This window comes from Sinocyclocheilus rhinocerous, unplaced genomic scaffold (assembly GCF_001515625.1).
Source record: "Sinocyclocheilus rhinocerous isolate Xijiao unplaced genomic scaffold, SAMN03320098_v1.1 scaffold1813, whole genome shotgun sequence".
In the NCBI taxonomy this organism is placed as follows: Eukaryota; Metazoa; Chordata; class Actinopteri; order Cypriniformes; family Cyprinidae; genus Sinocyclocheilus; species Sinocyclocheilus rhinocerous.
In genome coordinates, this window is record NW_015623663.1 from 160473 (window position 1) to 172161 (window position 11689).

The following is an 11689-nucleotide window of genomic DNA, read 5'->3' on the forward strand; positions in this document are numbered from 1 at the left end:
CAGCATCCGAATATTACAGTCCATGGTGTTTAAATGTGTGACTGTCTGTTAATGGAAACGGGCTCCAGCTGCAGAATAGCAGCCAATAATTTGAGTAAACTGCTTTGAGCTTTCTCTTAAAGGTCATGACTATGAAATCAGAAATCAGAGAGGACATCCTTATGCTAAACACACCAGCAGGTCAGCATGTCCACTGTGAATTTAAAGTCATGAAAAGCCCTTCCTTACTGATCTCACCTCTGTAATCCAACGTAAGTCAAACAATAAAGATGTATGTAGAGTGGGATTTAATTTCATCAAAAGGGAAATTTATCCGATCTTGAAAGGGGGGGTCGATACATAGCAGAGGCATGCGATTGATAGGAAGGGGTTGAAAAGTAAAAGGAATTCATGTATTTTTTTTAAAGAGATTTATTGACTTATAATGTGCACATTAACCATTCACAATAACAAAAGGAACACACATACATACTGTAGATAAAGGTCAGTTTTGATTTCATGTGTGAAATCATTGGAGTTTAGCCTTTGTGCTCAAGTCTATTAAGTCTAGTAATACCAGGAGAAAATTGTCTATAATCCCGCTACACATCAGGGGCCCGTTATTACGTACACATCAGCTGTACGTAAGTTACAACTTAGCCTAGTTTTGACATAAATAGACACAAAGTTAGAACTTACGCACTACTAAATATTTTTCCGTTGCACCATTACACTTAGTTGAAGTGTAACTCTAGGTATAAACTAAATCTTTACGGAAGCATCTAATCAGGAGTAACGGTTAGAATAAAATAGCAGACTGAGTGAACTGCATCAATATGCTCTTCTTTTACCCGACAACCTGCAATCCTTTAGGCATATATGATGCTGCTGACATTTACACTCACGTACATATTAAGAGAGAGAACAATATGCGAATAAATGTATTTTGTTTCTTTTTTAACGCCTATTCAACTCCCCATCTACAGCGAGCCTCTGTGCGCTTCGGTCCGTGTTGCGCATGTCAGATGAAATAATAAATAAATGGCATTTCTTATGTTTTTTTTTCTTTCAGTATTTATTGATCTTTATTTATATCAATTACAGTTTCTGAATGTTATTTACATATAACAATAGCTTACATATAGACTAATGTTATTAATGTATAATTTTTAATAGAAACTTGTTTTTACCGTTAGTATACGTGAGGCAAAAGAAGTTCGAATGAAGGATAAATTAAAATTCATAGCATTTAAACAAGTTCTGCTTGCGTATTTGAAGGTTTCTATTGGATGATTTAGGGTAAATGTCATATTATGCGACTACGCATTACTTTACGGAGAGTTTACGAACTACTTGCTACGTCCTGCCTTACGAACAACTGGTGCAACCAAATAATGTATAGATTTAGTGACAAACTAGCTAGTGGTTACTAAGCCTTTAGTGTGGACTTAACGTTCTAATTTAAGTAAGAACTTACGAATGGTTGGTGCAACCCAACCCAGGACCCTGAGAAGTACAAACCCGCCATGGTAGTTCATTAGTGCTCAGTTCTGCAGGTTGTTTTGATCCGATCACACATGCTGCCAATGCTGGACAATGATGGCATGATAATGCAGGTTAGCTGATGATACTGTGAGAACACATAGAGTTATAGTTATAATGGTTGCCAAGCCACTGTCTGTTAGGTAGTAGGGACATTGCATACTTGCTATAAAAAAAAAATCACCTACAGCAGAAGATTTGACTTAAGATGTGGCTGTTCATATAGAAATTTACTGTTGTTCTTACTTTGAATTTAGAGATGAAAGTTGTGCTCTCTTGAGTAGGTTATCTAGATTAAATCTGCCCGTATGCCCATAAAATATACGAATGGAAACTATCACCTTGTGCCAGAATGACCGTCTCAAATGAAGCTATGCTGATACTCCTAAATCCTTTCAAATATTTTAGCAGGAAAATGAAAATAAATGCATGTCAACTGAAATCACAACACATAAATACTTGTCCCATATCTGTCAGGCAGCAAACTTTACTGTCTGGTTGGAAAGACAGAAACTCGGATTAAGAGCAGAAATGAGTCGATGGGCCCAGAGTGATCTATTCTTTGTTTTATATTACTTTTTTGAAGAAAAGAAAGGCTGTAAGGTCCCACAGTATTTGTTATCGTATAAAACCACAGCAGAAAAATGAACACAAAAGCAATACTGACCAATGAAATGAGATTATCATATATTTTGTATAACATCCAAGCCTTTCATTGAAGTTATGATCAACCGAGATATTTGCACAATAGTTATGGCAAGTCCTATTAATTTCCACGAACCGTTTCTTTCAGACAGTTCGATTAAATGAACCGGTTCATAAACCGATTCATCAGTTCTTTATGTCATCACACAATGATGTCACTCATTTCTTTTTTAACAACTCAGTGTCATGTTATATCAATGAAACATTCAAATAAAGCTATTTGTGTGACCGCTTATTGCTGATTATTGCCTTTCATTCACTTAAGTTAATGATATCTGTGGTCACAGTTTCAATTGCTGATCCTTCATATCGGATATGACTGATCAATACAGAGCAGCTTATATCTTGGATAATTTTCCTAAAAGTTTCGCACATACAGCACACATTACATACATTGATGCACATTCTCAGATATGTACTACATGTCTAAAATATATAGAAAGAAAGAATAAACCAATCTTATAAACTCATTGTTTTAGCTTAACAAATTAAAATATGAACTTCATGCTGTCAGACCCTGTTTCGGGTTTTGTGCGTGTTTTCCTCCCCCCACGTGCTCCATGTTATTTTTATGCCCTTATTTGGTTTTTCTGTTCCTGTTCCCATTTAGTTGATTTAGTTTCAGCTGTGTCCCATTTAATATCCCTGTTATTTCCTTGATTAGCTCCTTTACTTAAACCCAGTGTTTACTAGTGTTTAGCGTCCGGTGTTAAATGTCTTCTGGTCTCCTCGTTGTCATCCTGCCTGATTTTTGTATGCCCGTTTATTTATTAAAGTCTGTTTGTTTTGAGTTCATCCTGCATCTCCTCGTTTCCTGGCTGCCCATTCCCTGGGAATCATGACAGAACATCGGACCGAAAACAGTAAGCGGCGCCCCTTCTCCCGTGTTTTTGTTTTCGTTTTGAACAGTCTTTTGATTTTCTTTCTTCTCCCCGCGGTATGAGGACCACCCTGCTGTCAAGCTCGCCGGCCGCGCCGTTGTCAAGCCTGCCGGCCGCGGCTCACTCAAGCCCGCCTGCCACGGCGAAGACAAGCCCACCGGCCGCCCCTGAGCTCGCTCCTGTGTCGGCTCCAGCCCCAGAGCTCGCTCCAGTAAGGGCTCCTATCCCCGAGTTTAGCCCAGTGAGGGCTCCTGTTCCCGAGTTTAGCCCACGGAGGCCCGAACTGCCTGATCCGCCATGGGGCCCCAAACGCGGACCCCCCCCCGCTGGATGTTGTGTGTCAGACTCTGTTTTCGTTTTGAACAGTCTTTTGATTTTCTTTCTTCTCCCCGCGGTATGAGGACCACCCTGCTGTCAAGCTCGCCGGCCGCGCCGTTGTCAAGCCTGCCGGCCGCGGCTCACTCAAGCCCGCCGGCCGTTCATCAGTCAAACCCGCCGGCCGCCCTATTCACCTGTAACCAGAAGAGGAGAATCGCCTGCCACGGCGAAGACAAGCCCACCGGCCGCCCCTGAGCTCGCTCCTGTGTCGGCTCCAGCCCCAGAGCTCGCTCCAGTAAGGGCTCCTATCCCCGAGTTTAGCCCAGTGAGGGCTCCTGTTCCCGAGTTTAGCCCACGGAGGCCCGAACTGCCTGATCCGCCATGGGGCCCCAAACGCGGACCCCCCCCCGCTGGATGTTGTGTGTCAGACTCTGTTTCGGGTTTTGTGCGTGTTTTCCTCCCCCCACGTGCTCCATGTTATATTTTTATGCCCTTATTTGGTTTTCCTGTTCCTGTTCCCATTTAGTTGATTTAGTTTCAGCTGTGTATCATTTAAGGGGTGTCTCGATTCTCTTTTGGTTGAAGGGGTAGGGGTAGGGGAAGGGCCAGATAGCCCTTCAAACGAAGATTTTTCGGGACCACACTTCAAACGAAGGGGTATGAATTATCTCAGCATAAACCGGCTTCAGCGGCAACATGGCTGCGTGAGCGAACAAAAAGACACATAAATGTAAGCATTTTTGGGTATTAATAAAGATTTTAACGAAAAGTAATCATTTGTTTTATGTTACTTTCAATTGTGAGTTCATATTTACGATCATGTTACTCAAAGAAATGTTTGCAAAAAATCGCTAAAGTTTGCTAACGTCATATCATTACAGACTGCACGATAGTGCCACAACATATTTTCATGTCTGATCAGGGCGATAACCACCATAGACATTGAGGGGGGCTAGTCCCCCCAATAATTATAAATCGCTAAACCATTTTCTCAAATATTGTCAGAGCAAGAGAGAGACCGAAAGAGAGAGAGATGAAAGTTGCGTGTATGCGCGTCTGTGCGTTTCTCTTTTTAGAGTGAGTTTACTTCAAAAACAGCGATTTTATCCTCTTGTTGCTGGAAAATATAATGTAGCGATTCTGTATTTAAACTGTTATTAATAAAAGTCGTGGGGCAGCGTTGACAAGTATCTGCACGATAGTGCCACAACATATTTTCAAGTCTGATCAGGGCGATAACCACCGTAGACATTGAGGGGGGCTAGTCCCCCCAATAATTAGAAATCGCTAAACCCTTTTTTCAAATATTGCCAATTCGAGAGAGAGAGAGAGAGAGAGATGAAAGTTGCGTGTATGCGCGTCTGTGCGTTTCTCTTTTTAGAGTGAGTTTACTTAAAAAATAGCGATTTTATCCTCTGGTTGCTGGAAAATATAATGTAGCGATTCAGTATTTAAACTGTTATTAATAAAAGTTGCGGGGTAGCGTTGACAAGTTTCTTTTCTCCTAGATGTGTGAGCTGCGCGATCTCTGTGTGTGTGTGTGTGTGTCAGTAAGCAGCGCATTAATATAGAACGATAATTAAAGGCTCTAATTCACACCAGCATGGGTGTGTGTATTGACGTATGATGACATGTGACAGCATAGTAGTGGTGTCCCAATTCTTAGGGGAATATTTTCACCCCTACCCCTTGACACTCTGTTTCAAGGGACAAGGGGTAGGTGGAGGGGTAGGGGAAGGGGTATAAAATAGAATTGGGATTGGGCCTTAATCTCCCTGTTATTTCCTTGATTAGCTTCTTTACTTAAACCCAGTGTTTCCAAGTGTCTAGCGTACGATTTTAAATGTCTTCTGGTCTCCTCGTTGTCATCCTGCCTGATTTTTGTATGCCCGTTTATTTATTAAAGTCTGTTTGTTTTGAGTTTATTCTGCATCTCCTCATTTCCTCGCTGCCCGCTCCCTGGGAATCATGACACATGAACAATGAACCATAGTAAAAATCAGGTTTTTCCATGTTTTAATGTAGGCCTATTTAATAAAACTAGTTTTTATTTCCAGTAGGCCTACATTTTGATTGTTATTAAAGAAACTTAGATTTCAGCCAACATCATTCTATTCAGAGCTATGTGAAACAGCCAATTCACTCCGTCAAACAGAGTAAAGTGGATAAAGAGCTTGTAAAAATGATTGCTCTTGATTTGCAACCCTTTTCCATTGTTAAGGACAAAGGATTTAGAGCTTAAACAAAAGCACTTGATCCATCTTACATTCTTCCAAGCAGACAGACCATTTCAGCAATACTTTTGCCCCAAATGTACAACTCAGTTAGAGCAGAGCTGACGGTCAAAGTAAACAGTGCCTCTGCTGTGTGTTTGACAACAGACTGTTGGACATCTTTAAAAACAACATGTTTAATGGCTGTGACCTGCCATTTCACTGATCATGATTTTAAACTGTCATCCTCTCTACTGGATTGTTTTCCATTTACTGAAATGCACACAGCTGACAACCTGGAAGCAGAACTCCACAGAATTTGTGGAGAATGGGGCATCACTGATGATACAATTGTTGCACATGTATCTGATAATGCTAGCAACATTAAAGTTGCATTCGGAAGGCTGGATGGAGGCACTTGCCTTGCTTTGCCCACACTGTAAACCTGATCGTGAAGGAGGGTTTAAAACACATTCTGGGGGTTGTGTCAAAGGTAAAAACTATCATTGAGCACTTTCACAACTCAGAGACAGATGGGCCTTGAAGAGTTAAAGCTCAAGCAGGATGTAGTAACAAGGGGGAACCCTACCTTTTACATGCTGCAAAGATTTTGTCAGCAAAAAGATTGCATTATTGCCACACTTGCCCTTGTCAGCCCCAGCTTGCCAACACTGACCCCTGATGAGTGGAAGATTGTGAACAATGCCTGAAAGATACTAAAGCCTTTTTTAGAAGTTACAGCTGAAATTAGTGCAGAAAGCTTTGTATATTTTAATATAATTTAAGCTTTACTTTATCTATTTATTGGCAACTTTATTGGCACTACTTGAAAATGTACAAATGATTTTAACAGAAATTATACAATGATTAAAAGCTTATTTGTTAATGTATTTTTCAATGCTATACAAATGTCATTAAATTTCAGTTCACATATTACCTAATGCTCTTTGTTTACTTTTACAAATGTTGTGGGACAAATAGCTTAATTAGTAATTTTAAACACCTCACAATCTATTTATTTTAATATAATATTCATTAATAATCACAGTCCATAAAGGTCATATATTTGGTCTTTGTTTGTTGTGTAGACTTCTACTATTTACTCATCTATTTACTCATCATTTAAAGGGGTCATATGATGCTGCTAAAAAGAACATTATTTTGTGTATTTGGTGTAATGAAATGTGTTTATGCGGTTTAAGGTTCAAAAAACACATTATTTTCCACATACTGTACATTATTGTTTCTGCTCTATGCCCCGCCGATTTTTACAAAGCTCATTGGTCTGAAAAAGCGAGGTGTACTCTGATTGGCCAGCTATCCAGTGCATTATGATTGGCCGAATACCTCAAGCGTGAGACGGAAATGTTACGCCACTTACCATACTGTGATGCCCTGTCCGGCCGGAGCGACGATGCTTAAAACTCGCGTTTGAATCGTCAGTGGCAAATTCTTTAAATATAAAAAACCTACTTACAGACAGTGAGTCAGAACAGCCGGCATTGTAGTCTACTCTACCAGGATCAGGAAACAGTCCTCCATAAAATGCACTGCACACATCTGAATATTTGGGTTAAACTGTTCTGGAACAGTGTTGTAAATACAACTTAACCACTGATTTCCGGGCATTCAGGGCTAAACTCTGGATCGGGAGCCCCCTCTGGACTGAACACGGGAACAGGATGGCGCTCTGGAGGAGCGGACACTTGAGGTCGCTTTCGAGGAGCAGGCACTGGAGGGCGCTCTGGACTGGATTCGGGGACTGGAGCCCTCTCCTCTTCAGTGTGGCACATTCGCCACGTCATACTCAGCCGCGATGCAGGGGGCGGAGCTCCTCTCCGCGCTCACACCTTCCGCGCCTTTCTCCCCTGTGGCGGGCATTGTCGCTGGCTCTCGCACCCTGGTCTGATGGGTTCGGCTCTATCTCCGGGGCAATCCTCCGGTCAGTTGCTCGCCGTTGCGCTGGCTCGTTGATCACAGCGGGATTAGGCTCTCCGTCATCGGTGGGCTCGGGCTGATGCTCCGCACCACGAGGAGATGGTGGGCTGGGCACTGGGTCGGGAGTGGATCTGTGTCTCGCCAGTATCCACTCCACAAAGACGGCGAAGTCCTCTCGAGCACCATCCTCGGACGACGGCGCTCTGCATGCGATGTTTAGACTCGCATCGTAGAACGCACAGAGCACGTCGTCCGGGTAGCTGGTGGTGTTTGCTAAGAGCAGGAACAGTCTCGTGTGGTCCTCGAGAGATCGGTCCCCCTGCTCCAGCAGGAGGAGGAGGTACTCTGGGCAAAGAAGGGCATCCATAGGAGAAACACAACGGAAACAAAAGCACTGAGAGAAAAACGAGAAAACAAACGGAAGGGAAAACACGGAGGTAATTGTTTTTAGGTCAGGTCTTCTGTCATGTTACGCTGCTGCGGGAAGAAGGTAGGAGACACGGAGTAGCATTCACTTTAATGATGAAAACATGGGATAATCCACAATAGGAGCTGGGCAAACACACGTAGAAACAAGTAGAACTGACAAACACAAACTGAACAGACTAGGACTTTTAAACACAGCGCAATCAGGGGAACACAGGTGACATCAATGGAATATAATCAAACTAGACGAGGACAGGAACATGACCAAATAAGGAAACACAGGAAGGACTACGGGGGCAAAACAGGTCCAAAAGTCCGACAATCATAGTCATAGACTGGTAGCTGCTGGTAGTAGTGTGGTGGCACTGGCATGTGATTTTTTTATTTAATTTAATTATTATTTTTTTTGCTCAAAAGGCAGGGAAGGATAACTGCTCAAGAGACAGATTTCTTTCTTTTCTTTTCTTTTTTTTTTATTAATTTTTGTCATGGTATCGGTTCAGTAGTAGTATTGAGACATTTGTGTTCTTTGGTTTTGTTTCCGACTGAGTTCCACTCACCTGTTTCAGTTCTGTTAATTCTGTGTATTCAAGCACTTAGTTTCCTTAAATATTGGTTTAATCTTTCATACATCATGAGAGAAGAGACAAATACAAAAGTATTGAAGACATAAGTGTAGATCTATAAAGGTAAAGTGGACAGCATACCTCAGATCAATTGATCTTGGAAGAATTTGATGAGAAATCATAGGCGCGGGAAGTGGGGGTGCCGAGGGTGCTGCAGCACCCCGTTTTTTTCTGTGGGCAACTGTTTAACTGTTGGGAATAAAACAAAAATTGGAGTGTCTATTTACACTAAGTGCAAATATCCCGCCTTGTTGGCAGAGGCTATTTACAGTTACTCCACCCACCAACGTGTGATTGGGCTAGTCAACATTTCAAAAGACGGTCATCAATCGTCAGATTCAGTGGTGTAGATGGTAAAGCATGTGTCACACTCCTTTTGATGCGATCGACCCTGGTTCAAATCTTTTGGCAAACTTTATTTCTCCCTTTTCAAATTTCAAATCACATCAGAAAAGCATTTCTTTTTAATAAAAATGAAGGAAATAATCAAAAAGTTGAAAATAAAGTATCGGGTAGGGTTAGGGTAGTTGTAGAGGGCTTTTGTCCCAATGGACCCTTTTCACAAGACTGTGATGACGCGTTTAACGGTCATCAGCATCATAAATCCTCGAAAGTTTTTCATATTTGTATTTTTTAAAAAATGTATCTACATTTATAACACTATTCTATCACCTTTGCATCAAATTACAAAAAAACAGTTAACGCTAATGCGAGGGTGTTTCTAATGCAGCGTCTATGGGAGGGACGGTAAATTTGACATCGTTCTCTCTTCTGACAGCCGTTATCAGTCTCTCTCAATTTTTTTCCTTTTGTTGAATGTCATGAAAACACTATCATGGAGTTTTTCTTTTGCTATTTGAGAAAATGGGAATGCAAAAAAATATATTTGTGGTCCTCTCCCATTCACTGCTCTTCAAGTTTACCCAACTATGACGACTTCCGCTGCTGCTGAGAAACCCGGAAATGTGAAAAGGGTCCATAAGGTGGCATCCATTTAATAATTTGAAGTAAAATTAAAATTGACACTCAATAAGTTATTATTGCATACTGTTTTATAATGTAACCTTCACACATAGTCATGAGTGTCTGCAGGAATTCCCAAATTATTGCACAATCAGTTCCTTCAAATATTATTTTTCATTTCACATTCTTTTTATATGTTGTTTCAAATAAATAAATACATATATAAATATTGTTGACCCTTTTCACTCAAACCTCTGAATAACGTGCCCAGTTTCTAATCCACTCTCTCTCTTCTCTTTTTTTTCTATTCCAGTTTGTATTATGTTCTTACCAATCACTTTCATATTTTCTGCTCCACGAAGTGTGTTTCTACATACTATCCTTGGTATCTATGGCCTGTCATTTCTACTACATGTCTTTTTCCACATCTTGCACAACATATTTAATAGATACAGTTTGTCCTGTTTAATGGTATTACCTGTGATATTTTATATACCTTTCCTGTTTCCTTATATACCTTCTTCTACATAATTATTTTTTTTGGTTCAAGGGTCCCACCTTTCTGTGTACCAATATGTCTAGAGGGCTAGAGTGAGCAGAGGCGGTAAATCGCATCATATGACCCCTTTAATACCCCCTTTTCCTCCCCATTTTCTAGTAATTTGTCTTTGAAGTTAATTATCGGAATTTAATCTCTTATCACTTCCTCCTCCCCCTCTTCTTCATCCTTTTTTCCCCACAGTGAATTTTTTCCCCCACAATTACAAAGAGCAACACAAATCACTCAAGATTTGTGGGATATTTTAGTTTTAGCTCCAGTAATATTGAAAGATGTACTTAATAAAAATGACTCCTGGCTATATAACGTTTTAAAAATGATTTTAAAGTCAAAGTTGGTGTTGCAAAAACATGGTATTGAGCCAACATCCACTTAACATCCACTTATTACAATCCAATTGTGACATCCCAGCCTAGGCTGCGTGTGTGGTTTTTGAGTGTTCAGAGGTGTCTGGAGGGGTGTGGCTGACACACCTGACACTTCTTGGACGCAAAGTTAAATGTCGCTGGAACCATTCGTGTGTGTGGAGTGTTGTTTGGACGATCACTTCCAACGTTGAGTTTGATGGTCTATGCTATGCTGAAGGTCCTGCCCAGCCCTGACACGTTTCTTTGTTTATATTATTTTTTTATTGTTGTTATTGGATGTTTTGTTAAGAATTGACATGTCTGCTCTTCCTTTTTGTTTCAAGTACAGCTTGTACAATTTTAACGAATGGTCTGCACGTCTTCCAATTACAATTTGAGCTCACTTACAGAAAATCGCACCATCCAAATGCTTCCATTAAAAGAGATTTACATGTGAATTAGCTGAAGAAAGATAAAGGTATGTTTGAACTAATTCGTGTTTACATCAGATGTAAAGAATTCAGTTCAGTCAGTAATTTGTGTCTCACTGATGGAGTTTTCAGATTGTTTTCCAGGAGACCAGAGAACTGAAATCTCTATCATTCCTACCAGGGAGTTTCAGCCCCTCAAATATGACACCAGATCCTGTGGAATAAGATGACTATTAGAATCTAAGCCACGCCAAGTAAGAAATTCTCTCTGAATTGAGAGAACATTACAACAGTGCTCTTATATGCCTGACTAGGATGTATTTGTACTCCTCCAGCTCTCCTAAGTGACCGATATGAAAACTCTGCCCATCTGTCTCCAGCCATTGAGTTTATTTGAAAGGACTGTAGAGCAATGCATAAATAAAAGCCGACCGCAGAGTGCCTGACTGATTTCATGGCTGCCAGTGTTTTCTGACAAGTGTGAATGAGACAGGAAGCTTTGAAACTCATGGAGACCATCTGTGCAATGAATGCACCACTCTTCTCAAGTACAAACAACATACAGCCAATACATATTCAGCAGTGTGCCGCAAAGACATTTCCATGTGACACTGAACTTGTACCATCACAATGACCATTTGCTGTTGTACCTTGAGCTTAAAGCTCTGAGTCCCTGTCAGTATGTGATTCCAACTGAGTTAGAAAAGCAATCTGAAATCACTCAGTCCCCTCAGCCAGTAATCAGTATAAATTTATTCACT

The 11689-nt window shown here is 40.8% G+C and overlaps 1 long non-coding RNA gene across 1 annotated transcript; it reads left to right on the top strand.

The window, feature by feature from the left end:
* Nucleotides 1-10654: 10654 nt before the first annotated feature.
* Nucleotides 10655-11354, top strand: LOC107721021 (uncharacterized). Its single transcript, XR_001637674.1, has 4 exons — nucleotides 10655-10735; nucleotides 10847-10975; nucleotides 11061-11182; nucleotides 11264-11354. It is a non-coding gene; the product is annotated as an uncharacterized LOC107721021 (long non-coding RNA).
* The last annotated feature ends 335 nt before the right edge of the window (nucleotides 11355-11689 follow it).